Genomic DNA, 22,284 nt, shown 5'->3' on the forward strand with positions numbered 1-22,284 from the left:
AAGACTTCTCCCTCAGGCTTTACTGTGTATCATGCCAAAACCGGTCAAGGGATTCCTAGGCCTTTGGGAATGAATCTTGAGACCACCTCCGCCCCGGATTCCGAATCCATCTAGTAAACCAAAGCTCAAAACCGAGATAAAAATCCCAACATACCATGACATCCAAAAAAAGGCAAGGCTAGGCTAAAAACCACTGTCATAACCCGACAAAACCATGCCACTGAAAAAAAGAGAACCATACACTAACATGTAAAGCCATGCATGCCCAAACCAGCTAGGAAACCAGGCATGCAAAAGGTTACCTGCAAGTATTCCCGCTGAAGCTACTTGATCCTTGCTTTCCTTCCTTTCCCTTTGCTTGCTTTTCCTTCCTTGATCCAAAGCTAGAGTGCTCCAAGGAAACTCTAAGTAACCAAGAGTGAGGGAGAGAGAGAATAAGGAGAGAGCTCCAAACTTGAATTGAAAAAAGGTTACGAACTAATCCTTAGAAGCCTTTATATTAATGAGGCCTCTATTTCTTCATTTTCCATTATTTTCCTTCAATTTCCTCCTCACATGCAGCCTGTGACCTTTCACCTTACTTTTCTCCTATTTTCCTTTATTTTTTATTAATAAATGTGCCAAAATTACTTTTTGCCTTTCAATGCCTTTGCCTTAGCCTTTACCACTTTCCTTAGCGATAAACAACTAAATGAACACCCACTAGGATGTTTTCCCCACCATTCAACTTGGAATACATGTCCCTTAACCATGGTCTTATTTTTCCTTTATTAACTTTTATTACATGAACTTTTCACGAGGGCTATTACAAAAAATATTACAAACAAGAGAAGTGGGTTTGATACTTACCCAATAAGCCTCTTACGACCACGAAAGTCAACATGAGGTCGATATAATGCTTGGTTCCTATAGACATTTTCAGTGGAATACCCTGAATTAGGAACCCTCGATAATAACCCTAATTTGAACCTTGAAGAAACTATTGTAAGAAAAATACATTTGTGGAAAACTATCACTGATAAAAGAAATATTAACCAAAATTACATACAAGTGGAGCCAAGTTAGAACCCCAAAAAAGAGATTTGTACCTTCGCAACCACCTGAAAATTAAACCCTAAGCCAAGAAAACTATTTGAATAACTAATCTATCACAACAATGGAAGCAACATGCAACCAACAACCATGAGTGATATGCTTACTTAGAAAAACATTTAAGAGAGAAAATATAATCCATTGTAAGCTGTAAAAAATAAAAAATCGAGAACTTCATACTCGAGGAAGCATAACAATATAGTTTTTTCTCAAATTATTCCAAACCCCTTCAGGGACCTGCGACCTTTATACAAATTTCGAGCGAAAGAATTTCATTTCACGAAGAAAATTGGATATCATATAACTAGAAGGGATTTAACAATAATTACCTAATAAAAACCCTGAGTATGTGGTTCTCACTATAGTACCTTGGTAAACAAGCCACTGGCCTTAGATGCTTGTGAAACATGAAATTCATAACCACTATAAAAGAAACATCTACTTACCATGTTGCAAGAGGCAACAACATTAATGTGTAGCAAAAGTATTGAAAAACAACTAAAAGAGAAGAACACATAATTGAAAAACACTTTATTGTGAAATTGAAAAGGAAAATTCTTGAAACCCTGAGTATGTGGTTCTCACTGTAGTGAAGTACTGAAGTACAAATAAAACAATACTACAAGCCAATGGCCAAATAAAACAATATTGAAGTACTTGCAAAACATGGATAAGATTTTGAGTAGCCTTAGATGCCCGTGAAACATGAAATTCATAACCACTGTAAAAGAAACATCTACTTACCATCACCATTTCCTCCCAGTACTATTAACAAGTAAATGTTAAATTTTCAAGAAACACAAGGAAGATAAACTAACCTGAATATTTAATTTTTCTACACAAACCTGAATATTTAATTTTTATAGGTTTATAGAGATGTATTTTTTTAGACATACCATAATCTGATATGATACAAGGATTATAAACAAGTAATTGCACCACATGTTGCAAATGAAACTTAGCAAAGGAAAGAGTAGTAGAGAAAAAATAAGTAAAATTTTTATGATTGCCATTTACCATGAACAAAATTAAGAACCTGCCAATGGGTCAATTGTGAATACATAAATCCATTCTTCCACACTATGAGTTTTCTCATCACATAGAATTCTTTATTAAAGAATGGTGTCGAGAGCTCAATTGCTCCATGAGTTTATAAGGCATATACCAAAACAAACTATATTGAAATATTGATATGTGAGATAGCTCAGAGATCCAAGCTTCACCCAACCATAAACTCATCTTCCATCAACATGTGCAGTAGGAATTAGTGCCACTTATTCATATAGATGAGCTACAATTGACCCATCACTTGACCCATCACTAATCATTCTTTTGCCTTGGAAATTTTCATCTCCCTAACAATCAATATAGTTGATCAATTCATCTGATAGTAAACTATGGAAATGATTACTAGAGGACCAACATGGATGTACACAAAATCCAAACTTCGGCCAGGAGAGAGAGACTTCAACCATTTAGGAAATAAATACAAGTTGTTGGCATTTGGTTTGGAGAGACTCCATACAGGACCATAGAAATATCAAGAATGTTGTTTGGACAAAATATTATTCTCTACAAAATGTGAGAATAAATCATAATCAATATTTTCTTTTGTTGTTTGGCTAAAATTGAGTTTGTTCATTCTATGTCGCATTGAAAACTTGAAGTTTTAACAACATTGTGGTAGCCAAAATTTAATCTTGGGAAATCTTACCCTGTGGGGAAGTTGCTACTCGAGAGCTCTTTTTGGATGTAGGAGAGGGCTTTGGCTTAGGCTTTCTCTTCTGAGTTAGATCATGAGTTGGAGCAGGGGATCATGAACCTGATCCAGGCTTAGGAATAACAACTAGAAGAAGAAACCATTAGAACACCACCCCTACCTTGCATTCTATGTCACACACAAAAATTATAGTTTTAATAGCATTGTTGGACTATTTTTACGAATTTTTTGTCTATTTCAGTTAACTCCTAATGATAAACCCTACTTATTAGTCTTGAAAAGCATAACCATGTAACTCAAGATCAATCCCCTCCACAAATACTGAGAATTCTGTGGTGTAATGCTAACAACATTCTTACAATAGTCTTTTCATTTCATTATTGATTCAAAAGATTTAAATAGGAAACAACAAAATATAATACTGATCAAATTGCATAGATTTTTTTTGCTACAGAGATTTTTCCTTTAGAGAATTGATAAATTTATCCTCTAGCAAATTACTAATCTCAAATACAACAATAGGTTGATTTACCTCATTGTTCTTTAGTTCTAATTAAAATTTAAAACCCAACAACATTATTAAAGAATGGTGTTGAGAGCTCAATTTCTCAATGACTTTATTCCCTTATTCATATCCCAAAACAAACCATACTAAAATGTCAGTAAGCTCAGAGATCCAGGCTTTACCCAACCATAGACTCCTCTTCCGTCAACTTTTGAAGTACGAATTAGAATCACTTATTCATATAGATGAGCTATAGTCGACCCATCATTGATCATTATTTTTCCTTGGAACTTTCTATCATCATAATAGTCAATATAATTATCAATTCATCTAATAGTCAACTATGAAAATGACTACTGAATGACCGACATGGATGTACACAAAATCCAAACTTTGTCCAGGAGATAGAGACTTCAACCATTCAGGAAATGAATACAAGTTGTTGGCATTTGGTTTGGAGAGACCCCATATAGGACCATACATATTATGGAGAGAGAGTTGGAGAGATATAATTGTTTGGTGTGGAGATTTATTAGTGATGGACACAACATATCTATAATACGCTTTTTCTCTATTATTCCAAGAACTTGCTTGCCTTTTATTCTGCATAATGTGAGTAATAAATCATAATCAGTACTCTATTTTGTTGTTTGGCCAAGATTGAGTTTGTTCATTCTATGTCACACAAAAAATTTAAGTTTTAACAACATTGTGGTAGCCAAAATTTAATCTTGGGAAATCTTACCCTGTGGGGGAGTTGCTAATGGAGAGCTTTGTTTAGGTGCAGGAGAGGGCTTTGGCTTTTGAGTTAGATCTTGAGTTGGAGCACGGGATCTTGAACCTGATCCAGGCTTAGGAACAACAACTGCAAGAAGCAACCATTAGAACACCACCAACAACATCACTGAAACAAACTAAAACCAAATTAATTGCATCCCATAAGAGAAGGCTACCTGGAAGACTCTGGTCATTTCCAACAGTTCCTCCTTGAATTTTGGCCAAAACTCCCACCATTGGGCTATTGTTGTAGGTTGTAGGTTCTGTCTGTTGATAGTTGTCTCTTGCATCTACAAAGTAATCATTGTCATCAGGTCCTCCAACAATAGCACCAAATAAAACATTGGGGTCATTTCATTGGCGATCGAACCATATAGAATATCCTCCTTAGCAACTAACAAATGTTGAATCCTCTTTGTATGATACAATGGAGGAAGCCATGTGGTGGACCTGATGAGGATAGTTTGGTCCATATCCCACCATGTAACTTGTGGTCCTTGGATTATCATCCAATATGTAATCAACCTGCAAGAGAAAGGTTTTAGCCAATAGACTGGAGAAAAATTCAGTATTTCTAGCTCTTAGACTAACTAAATTATCATAGTGAACAATCATAACCCATCAAGAAGACATTGGTTCTTAGATAAAATTTAGGCCATCATTGGTCTATACCTGTGACTTAGCAAATGCCAACAGTTCCGATGGATTTACTTGTGCACCAGGTCATTGCAATTGCTTGCCAGCAGAAGACAAATAATCAGAGTAGACTGTGAGGAGGAACGAGGCATTTGTCACAACCTACATATTGTTCCATTTCTTCCAGTACAACAGTCCACCTAAATACAAAGAAACACTCCTTTAGTCCACTTTGTGACTTGTTATCAAGATAAAGCATACATGTATAATGTATTCATGAAGGTAGATCAATGTCAAGACAAACAAACTTGGTGTTCTTTGTACATTGTCCCCATTCTTTTGAACACATGCACACATGTAATACCCAAGTTTTTGTTCATATTTTTTTTGGACGACTAGGTTTTTTCCACCCCTACGTTGCATGAGGAATTGATCACAAACCACATATAATTTTAATTGTTTGCGAAATTTGTTCCAGACCTATCACCACCATATTTGTTAAAAAACAAAGAGCACAGATTAAGATAACATGTTAGCTTTAATTCCATATGAACAATATATGAATTGCGAGAAATATTATAACATATCCACACTAGTTAAGATCACCCATTGGCCTGAATTCCATACGAAAAAAAGAGAAACTGCGAAAAATATGATAACTACATGTATGTTGTATATAATGCATAGATTTCAACATCATGTCAGTTCTCTCTTGGAAAAAGGGTCGTGAAAGGGGAGAACATGACATAAGAGTATCCCTTTCTCCTCGTTTTGATCTTTCTTCGGAGTTATAAGAGCTACAAACACGATCATACATTGATTGACTAATATTATTGGAACAATGGCAACTATGAATTGAGTGGAAGCAACAAAAAACAATTAAGGCACCAAATAATATGAGCCTTCTTGATGAACTGCAACACTAGGGAAAGCCACCATAACAGGGAAACGAGTTGCAAAAATCTCATAAAGAAATCACTCTAACTCTAAAACTGATTATTCTTTCAAGTAATCTTTCAAGAAAATGATACATCAAAGAACATTATCTAAAAATATCTACAAAACACAATGAAAAAAGAACACGGGACTCTGAAACCCAAACTGCTATAGAGGGATTCCAATTTTTTATCAGAAAATAACATTAAAGAAAATCATTCTTCATTATAGGGAAAATCATTATTTTGAAAGGAACTGAATGGGAGGAGGACACCATGAGGTGCATTCTCTCTTGCTAAACTCTCCAAACTTCTCCTATCCCATTCTCACTTCTCTCTCTTCCAAAGTAAAAAGAGGAAAGGTTCTTAGCATGCTTGGTGTAGCCCCTTTTAATAGCTAATATTTTTTCTTTGAACCATGCGTGTTTTGGTTCTTTTTGGTTACATACAAATCTCTGTGGCTCTTAATTTTGGCTATTTTTTCAGTTACATATTTGCAACTTTTGGTTCTTTCAATTACGAATTATAACCATGTTATCTATTTATGTGGGGTGTCTAGGCTCACTACATGCCCATACTGTGAGTTACTACCATCAACAGAGTTAGATTGAGAGAAACAAGCTAGTTCTCCGTGGGAAAACATTAACACCCCAAGAATAATATTGAAACAATGAAACCTATAGTCACAAAATTTTGTATATACCCAAATATAATATTATGAAAATAAGATGGAATATTCGACCATAATTAAGAGTGGAAACCTATAGAATCTTAGTTTGACATAATTCCACTTCACGAGTAGCAACTTGAAACTACAAATTAACCCTCATGAGAAGATAAACATAGACCTATGAAATACTAAATGATTCCTTCTAATGGTCGACGAAATATTTCAACAAAATGACAGCCCATGGCTCAACCACTGCACCATCTACCAATAGATAATCTCATAATTCATTGGCCATACTACTTAACAGACAAACAATATCATTAAAACGAACTCTATAATTATTATTTTTAAGTGTAATTAAATTGTTATCTCATGGCATAATGAAAAAAATTGTATCTTGGGAAAATAGACACCTTTTTTTTATGAAATGAAAGGTGTTATTAACTAAAAACAATTCTCTAGGCATAATGGAATAATTTTTTTAGGAAAGAAATGTATGGAAATAATTAATATTAGAAATGGCAACACAAGCTCAAGATATCGATCAACAAAAAGAGTAGCTCTTTGAACATGCTATGATACATGTTCAGGATGATAATTCATTCCATATAAGACAAACACCTTCAATAACTACTCACACAACTAGATCAAATATCATAGCTCTAGTATTTTTATGTGGTTGAAACCCTGAAAGAGGGAAATACTCCACATCCCCCGTCAATGTGGCCACTAGAGGAAATTTAACTAATGAAAAAGGAAAGAACTTTACATAAGATATTTCTCATGAAATCATTATTAACAGTGACCCCCCATGCTCTTTAAATCGACATTATGGACCGATTGGGTGTTAAGTCATGAATCAATAGTCATTAATATCGAGGAGAATGTAAACCATTAGATTACTTTATGTCTAGAATACATCATGGCCATCAAATTATGATGCAAATAATGCATACTAAAGAAACATGATTCTACCTAATAGACACATTAGACCAAGTTGAGCATAACTAACTCCTAAGTGTCTAAATATCCTAACATAAATTTCTAATTATAACCTTTAACTTAATAACAAGGTGAACTTGTGAAGTTCACCTGAACCATTTTCATGTTCCAATAAGTGTCAGAATCTTATAAAAGTAGTGTGTTATGTATTTTGGCTACACGTTGTCGATTTGGTTGCAATGATATTGTTGATCATTTAGGCCCGAAATGTCCCTCTATTATCTGACTTGCTAATTCACATTCATGACACCATTTAAAGGAAATTTATGGTATGATCAATAGGAAGAAATCAATAAATATTGGATATTTGACTAAAATTTACCACTAAATAACAACTTCCAAATAGATTTAAATAGCTACGAACCTTATTTAAGGCATCCTAAGTAAATATGGACCCATATTAAGGGTTTGTGCCCTCAAATGGTTTAGTGAACTTAGTGTTGGCATTATGATTTAAGTGTTGTCCTTGATGGCAACTCACTCAGAGGTTGGTACAGGTGATGGCAACTTAATCAGAAGACAGATCTCAGTACAGCATGCCAAGGAAGCTCATACACGCCGTTTCATTAAGCCCAAGTCGCGTGTACACGCTAGTTCGATTCATAAAAAGCGCGTGTATGTGGAAAGGTTCCTTTGGTCCATGGTGGTTAGTCCTTGGAAGTTGTGCCTATGATTTCGGACCATTATGTCTCGACGGGCGTGTCGATCCCTAGTTTTAAAGTTGATGGTATTGTGTTACTATGGTTTTGGCTCTTGGTATTGAGCTAGGCCTAAGACTATATAAGGAGAAGAAGATCATTAGGCAAAATCATCTTTCGACAAGGCTTGAATATCTAAGAGAGAAAGAGATCTGATATGCAGGTTCTGAGTTACTTGATCTAAGCCAAGGAGAGATCACATCGGTTGATGGAAGACTAGATCTAAGGATAGATCGGGATCTAATGGTTTGAAATGCACTATCATGATATGGTTGATTATGCGTATTTCTAGATCTGCATATTGTCGCAATGTTACGTTCTGGGTCTAACTAATGTCTGGTACAGCTGCAAATTGAGAAAGTTTATTTTTAGATCTGTACGCAGGTTGGCTTCGGTAAAAGCGCGTGTATACGCGGGTTTTGCTCATTGAAGTAGCGTATATCTTTTGAATCTTGATTTTGGGTTTACAGTGGGGTCTGACTGTTATTGCAGAGTTCTGTAGTCTGCTCTGTGTTCTGGTAACTGGTGATTGACAGGGTTCAGTGGTTCAGTGATTCAAAGTTTGGTTGTTTTATGCTTCAATGATCTGTTGTTGAAATTGAATGAATTGTGGTCTTCAGATTGTAATGTTGTGCTTCAGGAATATCCAAGTCTGAAAATGTATGAAAAGTGATACCTGAAAGAAGGAAGATTGTAGGTCAGCACCTACGTACTAGTATCTTGGCTAGTACAAGAGCAAAGGGGGTTGGAGCTCCCTTCCAAGGAAGTTTGGAGAACGAGAGAAGGTTGTAGCCTTCTGCAGGTTGTAGCCTGCGTACTGGTATAAGGCTGCACCAGTACAAAAAATTGTAAACTGAAGTTTCATATTAAAGAAAGATAGAGACAACTTGCAGCAGGTGGTTTTCACCCACATTGGGTTTCCACCTTATATCTTGGTGTTCATGTGTGTGGCTTTTTATCTGTTCTGTTATACTGCACATGTTTACTGTTAATGTGGTGAATAATGTCCTGATGCACTTAATTGAAGAATAAGCTAACTAAATTGTGAGTTTTCTTCTTATACGCTGTTTTACTTCGTCACAGTAGCGTGTACACGCTGGTTCACTTAACTGAAGTAGCGTATATGTTTCTGAGCATTTAAAAAGTTTGATTAATCTGATAATACTGATTCACCCCCCCTCTCAGTATTATTTCCAACAATTGGTATCGAGCAGGTCCTTCAGAGAAGCTTGATCGCTTGAAGGAAGATCATTCATCATGAGCAACTACGAGAAAGAAGCATCAATCAGGCCACCGGTTTTTGATGGAACAAATTTCAATTATTGGAAGGTAAGAGTTACTGCATATCTTCAATCTCTTGGTACAGAAGTTTGGGACATTGTAGAAACAGGCTATGCTTTTCCTTCAGCTACTCCTACAGATCCAGCTGAGAAAAAGGCATATGAAACAAATGCAAAAGCAGTCAGTACTCTATTAGGAAGTATATCTCAAACAGAATTCATGAAGGTCATGCACTTCAAATCAGCAAAAGAGATATGGGACAAAATGATCACTAGCTATGAAGGAGATGAACAGGTAAAGCAAGCTAAACTTCAAACTCTCAGGATTCAATATGAGACCCTCAAGATGTATAATGATGAAAGTGTGGCTAATTATTTTCTTCGGGTAGATGAGATTGTTAATTGTATGAAAAATTTGGGTGAAGAAATAAAAGAGACTATAGTAGTTCAAAAGATTCTAAGATCATTATCCCCCAAGTTTGAATCTAAAGTATCTGCAATAGAAGAAAAGGAAAATCTCAAAGTTCTCACTATGTCTCAGCTACATGGAATTCTAACTGCTTATGAAATGAGAAAGGGAGGTCCATCAGACAGAAGGGAAGCTGCTTTTAAGGCATCAAGAAAAGAAGATTACTATGAAGCAAGCCATGTTCCAGAAGAAGAGGAAGAAGAATCAAATTTTGTCAGAAATCTTCAAAGGGGTGCTGGAAGGTTCAGAGGTAAGCTACCTTTCAAATGCTTTGCTTGTGGAAGAGTAGGTCATTATGCTGCAAAATGTCCTAATAAGGATAAAGGAAAAGAACCTGCTAGATGGAATAAGAAACAAAGTGCAAATAAGAAAAGCTACTACACCCATGAAGATAGTGATGGCTTATCAAACAGTGATGAAGATGAACAAGGTAATAAATATAAGCTATTAATGGCATTTGAAGATGATGATTATGAGGATGCTGTAGATGTGGATAATCTCTATAATGAAATTACTAGACTCAAGAGATGCATAGAAGAAAAGAGTGTGATCATTGATACTTTGCAATTTCAAATTGATGAAAAGGAAAAACATCTTGAAAAACTAGAAGGTGAAATTGTTGGTCTCAGAAAAGAAATTGAGAAAACAAAAGCTATTAATCTTAAGTTTGTCAAAGGATCTGAAACTTTGGATGAGATTATCAATGTGCAGCGGTCTCCTCTAAACAAGACAGGTTTGGGCTATAATGGAGAAACCTCTCAAGCATCCACCTCAAAAAGTTATCTTGATGCAGCAAGAAGAAATGAGCAGAAGAACAATGAAGATAATCAGGTAAAGCAGGGACGAATTACAAACAGAAACTATCAGGGACAATCCTTCTTAAGGGTGAACAAAAGCTACAACCAACCACAGGTAAAATCTTCTCAGTTTGGCACAAGAATAGATGAAAATAGAAATTACAATCAGTTGGCTGGTAGATTCAATAACCGCAGAAGCTTCTTCAATGGACAATGCTTTTCTTGCCATAACTTTGGTCACAAAGCAGCTCAATGTGTTGCATATAAAACAATCATGACTAGGGAAGCTCAAAAACAAAGAAGTATGACAGGGATTACAAAGAGGACCTATAACAACTTTTCGGTTCTTGAAAATGAAGTTGAATGTTCTATTTGCAATAATTTTGGTCATAAAGAATCTGAATGCAGGAGCAGGTTTCAGGAGAAAAAGGAACAAGCCACGAGCACCAAAAAATGGAGAATAAAAGAACCTCAGACAGAAAGATGTGGGATAGCGTTTTATGCAGAAGGACAGGAAAATCTATGGTACATTGACAGTGGATGTTCGAAACATATGACAGGTGATAAAGAAAAACTTGAATCTTATTCTACTTTAGAAAAGGGAAAGAAAGTTTCTTTTGGAAATGATACTCCTGCAACTATAAAAGGAAAAGGTATTGCTCCTTTGAAAGAAAAGGTCAAGGCTGGAAATGTTTTGTATGTTGATGGATTGAAGCATAATCTTCTAAGTGTCAGCCAGATGTGTGATCAAAAAACCGAGGTTATTTTCAGATCGAATGGATGTCTTGTTCGTGATCTTGATACAGGTAAAACAGTTCTCAAAGGCAAAAGAACTCCAAATAATCTGTACATATTTGAAGAAGGACAACAACAATGCTATCTTAGCAAGGATGAAGAGCACTGGTTATGGCATCGAAGGTTGGGACATCTAAGCTTCTCACAAATAAGGAAAGCATGCAAATATCAGGCAGTTCGCGATCTTCCAGATATCAAAATTCCAGACAACACCATATGCAAATCTTGTCAGTTTGGAAAGCAAACCAGAACTAACTTTCCAGAGAAGGAAGGATCAGCTAGCTTGCCTCTTGAGCTAGTCCATACAGATGTATGTGGTCCATTTAGGAAAAGGACACCTCGAGGAGAAGAATATCTGATATTATTCATTGATGATTTCTCAAGGTTTGTTTGGTTAGGGCTTATGAAGCACAAAGATGAAGCATTCGAAAAATTCAAATCCTTCAAAGCATTGGCTGAAAATGAATCAGGACACAAAATTAAGTGCCTCAGATCTGACAGAGGTGGGGAGTTCACATCAAATGAATTTTTCGATTTCTGCGATGAACATGGGATAAGAAGAGAATTCTCTACAGCTAGAACTCCTCAGCAAAATGGGGTTGTGGAAAGAATGAACAGAACTATCCAACAAATGGCTCGTGCTATGCTCGATGAATCAGGTACTCCTGCAACCTTCTGGGGTGAAGCTGCACATGCTGCTGTTATCATTCTTAACAAAACAAATGTCCGAGTAAACAGCACTCAAACACCTCATGAGCTTTGGAGTGGTAAAACTCCTTCCGTGAAGCATTTCAAAATCTTTGGGAGCAAATGTTATATTAAGAATACTGATGAGCAACTTGGCAAACTTGAACCTAGAGCAGATGAGGGCATTCTTCTTGGTTATTCTCCACATAGCAAAGCATACAAGTGCTACAATAAAAGACTTGGCAGAATTGTTGACAGTATTGATATAGTGGTTGATGAGAAGGGATATATTCCTAGGCAAGTTCATCATGAAGACATTGAAGAAGATGAAGGTTACTCTCAAAGGCGAAATGATGAAGAAGAAGAACCTCAAGAAGAAGAAGAATCTCAAGAAGAACCAGAGGAGCAGACAAGAATAGAAGAGAAGACTCCATCCAGATATGTCCAAAAGAATCATCCAGAAACTCAGATTGTGGGGCAGAAAGAAGCAGGAGTACAAACAAGAAGGACACTTGCAGAAGCTTCAAGCTACTTGGCTCTACTCTCCTCCATTGAACCACAAAATGTGAAAGAAGCATGCAAAGATGAATGTTGGGTCAAAGCAATGGATGAAGAACTTGAGCAAATCGAAAAGAACAACACTTGGGAATTAGTTCCTAGACCAAAAGATAAGAATGTAATAGGAACAAAATGGGTCTTCAAGAATAAGTTAAATGAAAATGGAGAAGTAATTAGAAACAAGGCCAGACTTGTTTGTAAAGGGTATGCACAGCAAGAAGGAATAGATTTTGAAGAGACCTTTGCTCCTGTGGCAAGACTAGAGGCCATCCGAATGTTCCTTGCTCTCTCAAGCTTTCAAAACTTCAAGGTATTTCAAATGGACGTGAAATCAGCCTTCCTGAATGGAGACTTAGAAGAAGAAGTATATATTGAGCAGCCAGATGGGTTCATTCTTGGGAATGATCCAAACCTTGTATGCAGATTGAAAAAGGCACTCTATGGGCTCAAACAAGCTCCAAGGGCTTGGTACTATCGGTTGGACAAATATCTTCACCAACAAGGCTTTTCAAAAGGATCAGCAGATAGCAATCTCTATATAAAAGTTGAAAATAACAAATTGCTAATTCTTGTTGTTTATGTAGATGATATTATTTTTGGCAGCAATGAAGAGACCATGAGTCAAAACTTTGCCTTGGTTATGCAGAAAGAATTCGAAATGTCACTTCTTGGAGAATTGACATATTTTCTTGGATTGCAAATCCAACAAAATGAAGGAGGTATCTTCTTGTCTCAAACCAAATACCTCAAGCAGATCTTGAAGAAGTATGGCATGGAAGAGTCAAAGCCAGTATGTACACCCATGGTTACAGGATGCAGCCTCAGTGCAAATGATGAATCAGCAGCAGTTCACCAACCCACTTATAGATCCATGATTGGGAGTTTGCTTTATTTGACAGGTACTCGACCAGATATTACACATGCAGTAGGAATGGTTGGAAGATTTCAAGCCAACCCAAAGGAAACTCATCTTCAGGCAGTCAAAAGAATCTTCAAATATCTTCAAGGGACCCAAAACTATGGCTTATGGTATCCTAGAAATACAGATCTCACTCTTCATGCTTACACAGATGCAGATTGGGCTGGAAGTGTGGATGATAGGAAAAGCACAAGTGGAGGTGCTTTCTTCATGGGTTCCAGATTAGTATCTTGGTTCAGCAAGAAACAAAGTTCGATTGCCTTATCTACAGCTGAAGCAGAATATGTGGCTGCAGCATCTTGTTGCACACAACTTCTTTGGATGATGCAGACCTTGCAGGACTTTCAAATCACTTGCACTCCACCTGTCTCTATCTTATGTGATAATACAAGTGCAATCAGCATTTCAAAGAATCCAGTCATGCACTCAAAGACCAAGCACATACCAATCAAGTACCATTTTCTTCGGGAACAAGTGCTTGAGCAGAAGGTCAAGTTGGAGTATGTTCCTTCTAAGGAGCAAGTTGCTGATATTCTCACAAAACCACTGCCCAGGGAAACTTTTGAATATCTCAGACAAAAGCTGGGAGTAGTTGATGCTTCATCCTGTTGTTGAAGTTTGTTTGTTCTACAGAAAAGTTGGTATACGCAGGTTACGGAAGGGATATGCGCGTATACACGCGGATTCATGATGGGTAAGTCGCGTATATGTTGGACGCTTGTTGCAGAAAGTATATCCGCGTACATACGCTGTTTTATACAGGAAAAATCGCGTATATGAATTTCTGAACAGCAAGGGAAAACTCTGGAGTTCTGAACAGCAATGGGAATGTCAGAATTCTTCAGGCACAGTTTCAGGGAGTGCAACAGGCACAGGTTCAGGGGGAGAAGCTTAAAAGTCTCATAAAGCATTGTTGGCATTCAGATGTTTTGGTTGTTGGTTTCAGGAGAAGGAGCTCAGAAAGAAATCCTGGTTGCTGATCTAACAAGATGTTTATCAGATGCTGCTGGTGCCTTTCCTAAGTCTTGGTCTAGATCTGTTGTCTCTATGTCATGTATCTCTCTTGTCATATTTCTTTTATGGTGTCAAGGTCATGTAACGGCCTATGTTGGTTTCCCCACTATGCCTGGGATGAATGCTGTAATATAATTGGTTGTTTCTGATATGTCCCTCTTGGTAGGGAGTATGGATGTATGTATTGAGTCTTTTGGTGATAGGACGGTCCCTTATGGTGTATAAGTCTTGGTTCTTGTTGAAGAACATCTTTTGCTGATCTGGCCTACTGTCAGGGGGAGCACGAGTCAGCACAGCCAAGCAGAGGTATCAGCATGTCCTCAGGGGGAGCACAGCCCTTTGCCCTTGATGTCAAAGGGGGAGAGTGACTTGGTGTGGTGGTTGCCATCAAGTCCAAAGGGGGAGATTGTTGGCATTATGATTTAAGTGTTGTCCTTGATGGCAACTCACTCAGAGGTTGGTACAGGTGATGGCAACTTAATCAGAAGACAGATCTCAGTACAGCATGCCAAGGAAGCTCATACACGCCGTTTCGTTAAGCCCAAGTCGCGTGTACACGCTAGTTCGATTCATAAAAAGCGCGTGTATGTGGAAAGGTTCCTTTGGTCCATGGTGGTTAGTCCTTGGAAGTTGTGCCTATGATTTCGGACCATTATGTCTCGACGGGCGTGTCGATCCCTAGTTTTAAAGTTGATGGTATTGTGTTACTATGGTTTTGGCTCTTGGTATTGAGCTAGGCCTAAGACTATATAAGGAGAAGAAGATCATTAGGCAAAATCATCTTTCGACAAGGCTTGAATATCTAAGAGAGAAAGAGATCTGATATGCAGGTTCTGAGTTGCTTGATCTAAGCCAAGGAGAGATCACATCGGTTGATGGAAGACTAGATCTAAGGATAGATCGGGATCTAATGGTTTGAAATGCACTATCATGATATGGTTGATTATGCGTATTTCTAGATCTGCATATTGTCGCAATGTTACGTTCTGGGTCTAACTAATGTCTGGTACAGCTGCAAATTGAGAAAGTTTATTTTTAGATCTGTACGCAGGTTGGCTTCGGTAAAAGCGCGTGTATACGCGGGTTTTGCTCATTGAAGTAGCGTATATCTTTTGAAGCTTGATTTTGGGTTTACAGTGGGGTCTGACTGTTATTGCAGAGTTCTGTAGTCTGCTCTGTGTTCTGGTAACTGGTGATTGACAGGGTTCAGTGGTTCAGTGATTCAAAGTTTGGTTGTTTTATGCTTCAATGATCTGTTGTTGAAATTGAATGAATTGTGGTCTTCAGATTGTAATGTTGTGCTTCAGGAATATCCAAGTCTGAAAATGTATGAAAAGTGATACCTGAAAGAAGGAAGATTGTAGGTCAGCACCTACGTACTAGTATCTTGGCTAGTACAAGAGCAAAGGGGGTTGGAGCTCCCTTCCAAGGAAGTTTGGAGAACGAGAGAAGGTTGTAGCCTTCTGCAGGTTGTAGCCTGCGTACTGGTATAAGGCTGCACCAGTACAAAAAATTGTAAACTGAAGTTTCATATTAAAGAAAGATAGAGACAACTTGCAGCAGGTGGTTTTCACCCACATTGGGTTTCCACCTTATATCTTGGTGTTCATGTGTGTGGCTTTTTATCTGTTCTGTTATACTGCACATGTTTACTGTTAATGTGGTGAATAATGTCCTGATGCACTTAATTGAAGAATAAGCTAACTAAATTGTGAGTTTTCTTCTTATACGCTGTTTTACTTCGTCACAGAAGCGTGTACACGCTGGTTCACTTAACTGAAGTAGCGTATATGTTTCTGAGCATTTAAAAAGTTTGATTAATCTGATAATACTGATTCACCCCCCCTCTCAGTATTATTTCCAACACTTAGGAAATGCAACAAAAAATGACCGAATGGAAGAAAATGAGGCAAACTGGCAACCAAGGGTATGCTACCAATGGGGTAACAAGGAATCAAAGAAATCACCATAATGTTAAACATCCCAATGGTGTCCCATGTCTATACCAGGGCGAAACTAGCTCTTGGAAGGTGATGTATAATTTGAGAGCTACCATATAATCATAAGGTGGGTCAGGCATGGGTGAATAGTTCCAGGAACCTTCTAGGGTATAATCATATGTGAGTACCAAAGTTCAAATTCCATACTATACACAATTATTTTTGGTGAGTGAATTTAATGAAAGTCACTAAACACCCAAGTTAATTTTCTTCCCTTTGATAGAGTATAAATGATGTACAAATGATATAACATGAAGCATCTATTTCTTAACCTAAGAAATGGAGAATAGAAACTTGGACTATGGGTATTTATTATACCAACATTATTTTAGGTTTACCCAATCTCATATCATATCTTAATGCTTTCTTTAGTTTAAATTATATGCTAGGTGGGTATTATTAGGCCCACTTTGTTTTCCATTGGCACTCAAACTTATCTCATTTTAATATACAATATCAATTTTTTTTCTATGTTTCATTAAAATAAAGCATATCATAAGAAACACATCATAAAAATGAACTAACTAAATTTAGTAATGAATAGCACAAAAGTACAATATTAATTAGATTTTTGCATTAATATAGTACAACAACTAAACTATTTGTGAGCTTGGATATGTAAGAAACAAAGAATATTTCTTTGTCACAATATCTATTCTTTGGCACAATACATATACTTTTATACAACATTTATATCACTTGCATATTTTGTAAACTAAACACAAATCAAAATCTATATTCCGTAATGCTCATATACTCCAATATTTGTTGTAAGATATCTATAAATTTCCAACCTATATTCAAATTATCCATCCTCCCTACTTGTATTTTAAAGTTAAACACCATTAAAAAAAATTATAATATATTCATATTATTTAAAAAAAATATACATTATAACCAAGTGAAAATTTCCGGCTCGTGCAAGTCAAGAGCAATCTATACATTAATAAACAAATAAATCCTATGATTACACATTCCTAAATGCTCATATATAACATCATGGAACAAAAATCCTATGATCACACATTCCCTGTATGCTCACATATATAACACGATGGCACATGATCTTCCGAGACTCTCATACACCATGTTCTTCTATGCCAATATCACTGCTATTTAAAAATAGAAGAATTTTCAATCTGCATATGGGATCTAAGATGTAAAAGCAAGTCTTCAATCTGATTATAGGATTCAACAGGATGAAATGAAACAAAACAATTCTGGAGCCCAGAAGTACCAAAATTCATATATATTTCCATCTACTCAGATTTGCATATAGAATACAGACTTAGTAAAAGATATTAATAGCATAACTTTTTGAACTTAAGTCCGTGATTCCATGCTGATGCTGTGGATCTTAGCCAGGACTCCCACAAGAGGATCATTGATATAAGTTGTGGGCTCAAGCTTGCACGAATCGGCCCTGTTATGTCGATTATTCCATGATGTTGTGGAGCTTAGCCAGGACTCCCACGAGAGGAGCATGGATATACGTCGTGGGCTCAAGCTTGGTGGAATCAGCCCTGCTATCCTCAAACCCGTCATAGCGATCAGGCCCTCCCACAACTGCACCTGTTAATTCATTTAGGTTTGGTGCTTCTCTGTTGAACCAAAAAGTGAAACCTTCGGTACATGATATCTTTCTGGAATCCTCGTATATCGAAACTATGGAGGACCCTCTGTGGTGAGCTTGTTGTGGATATTTGTCACCAAAACCCACCATGAAAGACATACCAGCAGGATTCTTTCCCAAAATGTAATCCACCTGCAATTTACATATACAAAGTGGATTTGTTAGCTACTACTTTGCTGGTTTTTTCAAATTATGATATGAAAAAAAAAATCAAATTTAATTAACTTTGAATCTCTTATACTCTGAGAAAGCTGGAATGGATATACAAGTGTGCTCAATTCTTCTCCTCATTAATTAAATATTTTGCAACACTTAAAAAATTATAATATGTATGTGTACTTGTTGTTTGGAAAATGCAATAAGAATGCTTGGTTCATATGTTTGATCGCCACATTGCAGGTATTGCTTATATCGTGACAGTAAGTCACTGTAAACTGATACAAGGAATGATGTGCCAGTAGCATATTGTGTATTTGCACCATCTCTGACAAACAACAAACCTCCTGTACAAGTGAAACAGATACAAACAGTGTTAATGAGCTTAATTTTGAAACTCAACAGATACAAACACTATTGATGAGCTTAATTTTGAAACTCCGAGCATGACATGGAGAAACGTCCATTTACGTGGTGTGATGGAATTTTTGAATTGAGGACTTTGTGGAAGAACTGAGCAGAGGAACACTTCTGCTTGGCCTCTGAAAACTTCCAGATTGGATTCTCTAGAGAGATATAGCTGCCACGTTTATTAATTTTTATGAAGATGTGGTCAGTTGAGGGTCAAGTGGTCAGTCTTAAACTTTTTCTGAAATGAACATTTGGTGATTCATATGTTTATGTGAATATGGACTTACACTAGACAGGTGGATTTGAACTCCTGCACATTTGAGATCCCAATTGAACTCATACTCATTGGAAGTACAAAAATTTTGGTGGAGTATGTATTCCGAGAGATCAATTGTTTGATCTAAATAAGTTGTGGGTGGAGTATCAATCGTTTTCGCCAAAATAGATACCCTCGTTATTTTCGCATTGATAAGATCAGCGTCGTTATTTTCGCATTGATAAGATTCAGCGTCGTTATTTTCGCATTGATAAAGTAATGTTTTCACAAATACATTACTTTATGAAGTCACCTAGTTTTATAAAACAAGTGATAAACACTTTTATAATGAAGTTACTTTATAAACTAGAGTTGCATGTAACTTAAAAAGAGATTTGAACTCAAGACTTCTTACTATATAAAGTAATTTTTAACCAAGTGAGATAGTGCAAACCACATACTAATGGTAGTGGAGGATAGGATTGTTGGTTTTGGTGTTATTGGATCTTTGCCTCAGAGTGCATGCTTACAAAAAAAAATACTTATCCAAAATCAAACAATTTTTTTATTAAAAACAAATAAAAAAATCTAATTCTCAACAACAATGGGGTTAAATATCAATTAACTTGCCTAAAAAATACAAGTTTTCCCTTTTTTATTTTTATTTTTTGAGATCACCTAGAGCACTACAAAGAGAATATGTAGTTAAGAAAAATATTTTCAACACTGCTTCTAATTTGCCAAGATTTTATAGAGTGGGGGGAAACGGGAAAATGTAAATTATAAAGAGTATCAAACTAAAAATATGTAAATTATAAAGAGTATCAAACTAAAAATATGTAAATTATAAAGAGTATCAAACTAAGAATATAAACAGAAAAATGGAAAACGAACTCTATAATTATTATTTTAAAGTGTAATTAAATTGTATATCTCATGACATAATGAAAAAAATTGTATCTTGGGAAACTAGACACCTTTCTTTATGAAAGCAAAGGTGTTATTAAATAAAACCAATTCTCTAGACATAATGGAATAAATTGTTTAGGAAAAAAATGTATGGAAATAATTAATATTAGAAATGGCAACACAAGCTCAAGATATCGATCAACAAAAAGAGTAGCTATTTGAACATGCTATGATACATGTTAAGGACGATAATTCATTCCATATAAGACAAACACCTTCAATAACTACTCACACAACTAGATCAAATATCATAGCTCTTGTATTTTTATGTGGTTGAAACCCTCAAAGAGGGAAATACTCCACATCCCCAGTCAATGTGGCCACTAGAGGAAATTTAAGTGATGATAAAGGAAAGAACTTTACATAAGATATTTCTCATGAAATCATTATTAACAGTGACCCCCCATGCTCTTTAAATTGACATTATGGACCGATTGGGTGTTAAGTCATGGATCAATAGTCATTAATATCGAGGAGAATGTAAACCATTAGATTACTTTATGTCTAGAATACATCATGACCATCAAATTATGATGCAATTAATTCATACTAAAGAAACATGATTCTACCTAATAGACACATTAGACCAAGTTGAGCACAAATAACTCCTAAGTGTCTAAATATCCTAACATAAATTTCTAATTAGAACCTTTAACTTAATAACAAGGTGAACTTGTGAAGTTCACCTGAAACATTTTCATGTTCCAATAAGTGTCAAAATCCTATAAAAGTAGTGTGTTATGTATTTTGGTTACACGTTGTCGATTTGGTTACAATGATATTGCAGATCATTTAGGCCCGAAATGCCCCTCTATTATCTGACTTGCTAATTCACATTCATGATACCATTTAGAGGAAATTTATGGTATGATCAATAGGAAGAAATCAATAAATATTGGATATTTGACTAAAATTTACCACTAAATAACAACTTCCAAATAGATTTAAATAGCTACGAACCTTATTTAAGGCATCCTAAGTAACGATGGACCCATATTAAGGGTTTGTGCCCTCAAATGGTTTAGTGAACTTAGGAAATGCACCAAAAAAATGACCGAATGGAAAAAAATGAGGCAAACTAGCAACCAAGGGTATGATACCAATGGGGTAACAATGAATCAAAGAACTCACCATAATGTTAAACATCCCAATGGTGTCCCATGTCTATACCAGGGCGAAAATAGCTCTTGGAAGGTGATATATAATCTGAGAGCTACCATATAATCATAAGGTGGGTCAAGCATGGGTGAATAGTTCCAGGAACCTTCAAGGGTATAATCATATGTGAGTACCAAAGTTCAAATTCCATACTATACACGATTATTTTTGGTGAGTGAATTTAATGGAAGTCACTAAACACCCAAGTTAATTTTCTTCCCTTTGATAGAGTATAAATGATGTACAAATGATATTACATGAAGCATCTCTTTCTTAACCTAAGAAATGGAGAACAAAAACTTGGACTATGGGTATTTGTTATACCAACATTATTTTAGGTTTACCCAATCTCATATCATATCTTACTGCTTTCTTTAGTTTAAATTATATGCTAGGTGGGTATTATTAGGCCCACTTTGTTTTCCATTGGCACTCAAACATATCTCATTTTAATATACAATATCAACTTTTGTTTCTATGTTTCATTAAAATAAAGCATATCATAAGAAACACATCATAAAAATGAGCTAACTAAATTTAGTAATGAATAACACAGAAATACAATATTAATTAGATTTTTGCATTAATATAGTACAACAACTAAACTATTTGCGAGCTTGGATATGTAAGAAACACAAATAAATGGGTAAAACATGTTTATATCCAATTGTGATTGAAACTGATAAAAATAATATTGAATTATACAATTTAATATATTATAAATACATATTTTTAAATATGAATATGCAATCTTGGGGTTAACTAGTCACCTACAAAGGGTCCAAAGGGAATATATCCCAAGTGCATGTTATGGATCAACACTATCTATTTTGAATCTTTGATGATGAAGGCATAATGAATTGAATGGAATTGTTTAGCTCTAATATTGTATGCCGAGTTGAATTAAAATTGAATTAAAGAAGTTGGCATGAGAAGATAGAAGCTATAAATTAACTAAAGTCTACGAGATGAAACTATTTATATAGAAACATTGGCACACATAATTGAAATTAATAGCATACTCATGATACAAAAACTAATTTGAAAAGAATAAATGCATGTGTAATTTCCCTCAAAATGTTTTTCTATAAAGATATATTTGCTACACAAAAAATCCAGTTGAATCTAAAATGAATTAATTGGCATG

The 22,284-nt window shown here is 35.8% G+C and overlaps 1 pseudogene; it reads right to left on the reverse strand.

The window, feature by feature from the left end:
* Nucleotides 1-17,989: 17,989 nt before the first annotated feature.
* LOC149254928 (endoglucanase 16 pseudogene) lies at nt 17,990-18,810 on the reverse strand (annotated as a pseudogene).
* Nucleotides 18,811-22,284: the final 3,474 nt, after the last annotated feature.

Source organism: Pinus tabuliformis, chromosome 7, assembly GCF_031772625.1.
Source record: "Pinus tabuliformis cultivar Carrire ecotype Pingquan chromosome 7, CPIR1, whole genome shotgun sequence".
Classification (NCBI taxonomy): domain Eukaryota; kingdom Viridiplantae; phylum Streptophyta; class Pinopsida; order Pinales; family Pinaceae; genus Pinus; species Pinus tabuliformis.